This window comes from Phaenicophaeus curvirostris, chromosome 6 (genome assembly GCF_032191515.1).
Source record: "Phaenicophaeus curvirostris isolate KB17595 chromosome 6, BPBGC_Pcur_1.0, whole genome shotgun sequence".
NCBI classification, from domain to species: domain Eukaryota; kingdom Metazoa; phylum Chordata; class Aves; order Cuculiformes; family Cuculidae; genus Phaenicophaeus; species Phaenicophaeus curvirostris.
In genome coordinates, this window is record NC_091397.1 from 37,482 (window position 1) to 40,788 (window position 3,307).

The window sequence follows — 3,307 nt, forward strand, 5'->3', positions numbered from 1 at the left end:
TCATTGCCGAGGGCATCGAACGGCTGTGCGTCTGATTGGTCACTGCTCGATCCCCTCTTGCCATTCCCGTGTTCTGATTGGTTTCACTTTCCACGCTCTGATTGGTCACTTCTCGATCCCACCTTGACAGCGCTGCCTTCTGATTGGCTGTTCCTCCGCGCTCTGATTGGTCGATTCTCAATCCCACTTTGCCAGCTCTGTGTTCTGACTGGCTGTGTCTCCGCACTCCGATTGGTCGCCTCTGGATCCCGCTTTGCCCGTGCCGTGTCCTGTGCCGGTTTGATGGACGATTTGCCCTCTTCTTGTCAATTTGGCCAGTTTGCACTTATATGCTCAATTTGCCCTTTTATGGGCAATTTTCTCAGTTTGCCTTATGTGCTCAATTTGCCCTTAAATTGTTAATTTGACCTTTTATGGCAATTGGCCCAGTTTTCCCTTACAGGGTCACTTTTCTCTTTTATGGCAATTTGCCTGTATATGGTCACTTTGCTCCTTTATGGCAGTTGGCCAAGTTCGCCCTCATACACTCAATTTGCCCCTTTATGGCAATTTGCCCTTTTACGGCAAATGGCCAAGTTTGCCCTTATATGGTCAATTTGCCCTTATATGGTCAATGATTGGGCCCCTGGGCGCCCCCCCGCCCTGAGCTGCAGTACCGTCCGCGGCCACGGCACGGCAGCACTGAGTCGCCACACGTCCCCGGGCTGCAGTACCGCTCCGCGGCCACAACGCGGCAGCACCGAGCCAGGCGAAGCTCTTTTTTTACCGTTTTCTCCCGTCACGGTTCGATCCCGACGGGCGCCGAACCGCCCGGAGCAGCAGCTCCCGCGGCGCTGCCCGCACACCCTCCCCCGCTGCCGGGCTCCGCAGCAGCGCAGACCGCGCCTGCCTTCCCCCGGGCCGCCCCTTCGCTCCGGTCCCGCGGGCTCCGCTCTCCCTGCCGAGGGGCCGCTCTCCGAGCCCTCTGCGGCCGGGAAACCTCCGAGCGGCGGCTGAAAGGGAGAGGTGGCATTTGATAGACTCACAGAATCATTAAGTTTGGAAGGGACCTCTCAGATCATCCAGTCCAACCGTCAATGCAAACCGCTGTGCTTACTAACCCGTCCTGACGTGCCACATGTGCGCATTCTTTGAATCCCTCCAGGGATGGGGGCTCCACCACTGCCCTGGCCAGCCTCACCCCTCTTTCAGCAAAGATTTTTTTTCGTAATAAACCCAGCGTTGCCAACTCCACTACTAAACCACATCAACAAGTGCCACAGCCACACAGCTTTTTAATCCCTCCAGGGTTGGTGATTGCACCAGCTTCCCTGAGCAGACCCTTTCAGTGCTTGACAACCCTTTCAACGAAGGAATTTTTCCCAATATGCAATCAAAACCTCCCCTGGCACAACTTGGGGTTGTTTCCTCTTCCCACATGCCTTGTTTTGTGGGAGTAGAGCCTGACCCCTGCCTGGTTCCAGTCTTCTCTCTGGGAGCTGCAGAGAACGATGAGGCCTCCCCTCAGCCTCCTCTTCTCCAGCCTCAACAGCCCCAGGGCCCTCAGCCACTCCCAGAACTCCTGGGCTCCAGACCTTTCCCCAGCTCCGTTCCATTCTCCAGAGGCTTTCTAGACCCTCAAGGTCTTTCTTGGAGTGAGGAGTCCAAAACCGAACCCAGGATTCGAGGCGCAGCCTCACCAACACACGGATGGCAGTGGCGTTTCCTCACCTGGAGGCAGCAAGGATTGCAATGACACCGTCCCGCAGGCAGCTCGGCACCACAGCGCTGTCACCAGCGGGCAGCAACGTGGAGCATGGCAGCACCCAGGCGGCAGTACCGAATTTTGAGGTGGAGCCAAGACAGAAAGGTACACGGAAGAGGATGGGGAGAGGAAAGAAGAAGCAGGGTCAGGGAGCAGGACAGACAAAGAAAGGAAGGAAGGATAAAGCTGGAGGTGTAACTATGACATACTGGACATTTTAGAAGAAGGATTTCTGATTCTTTTATTAAAGAGGAACCTATGGACAAACCCTGTTGAGGAGGCAGCTGCATAATTCCTACCTCATTTCTAGGCATCCACGCTCCAGTCCCAGCTGCAGCTTTTGTGTTGTCTGAAACAACCGATATTGACCATGATCAATGTACTCCAAACGACCAAGCACATGCCCTGGGGAGGAGCCAGACCTATCCAGTAGTAAGGATTTCCCACTTATTCAGGATGAAAGCGTCTGAAGATGGATCCAGTGAGGAAATGAATTCACATGGGAATGATCTAAAGAGCAACGGTTCTCTTGTCAAGTGCCATTAAAACCCATAGACATACGTCCCTCTGTGTGTGTGTGTGTGTGCATGCACAGAAATTAACAGGAATCCAAAATCATAACACCATTGTCAGGAGCAGAAAGAAGCCAACAGTATCTGTCTTTGTTAAGACACATGAGGTTAGTGCAAGATGTACAAAGGAACAAAGTATTTATTGTTAAAAGCTTTTATACGAATTACTTGGCATCATACAATGAGGATGTGATGGCTACAGAGCAGAGGGAGTTTCTCTCTTTCTCCCTCCCATTTATTTACGTATTTGCTCACTCTCACAAACTCACAGTTGTGTGGGTTTTTTAATTCTTTTCTTCAGTGAGATTGGAAAGGTGTTTATCGTACAGGATCTGACAGAAGAGCCACATTCCATTAAACAACAGAGCAGTTACAGACAGGAGACCCCCTTTATTCAGGAAAAAAAGAGCTTGCTTTGCCCCTTGTCTCTCTGCACTGCCATAAAAGGGTTCTGAACACTGTTTTTGTGGTTTTTGCCCCAAAACCCAGCAACTGACTAACATTTTGTTGAAATCGGGAGCCCCAAGATCTGCATCCGTATCGATCTCTATTTTCACTCAGCTTCTGCAGGATAAACTCTTTAACAATGTGGTGTGAAACTCTGCCAGCTGATGCAATGCCTGCACTACAACCACCACCCTCCTATGTTGGACAACTGAACGCCTGCTGAGAACAGCGGAAAATGTTTTGATGCCGTCTCAGTCACCCATGGAACAGTTGGTTCTGTCCCACAGGTCCATTCCCAGGCTCTATATGGTTGAGGCTGGCTCTATCCCGTGTGCTCCCAACATATACATACACGCGTGCACAAACTACACCAACTTACATGGGTTGTGCTATTCCCAATGTACCCTATACATCATCCCGTGCTCTATCTTACTGATACCGCAGTGATGCTCTGCTCTATCTTTTTACTGTTTCCCATTGCTGTGTTCCTCTCTTGGCTCCATAATCAAACATATATTTTCCATTTAATTTCTAAGGAAGACTT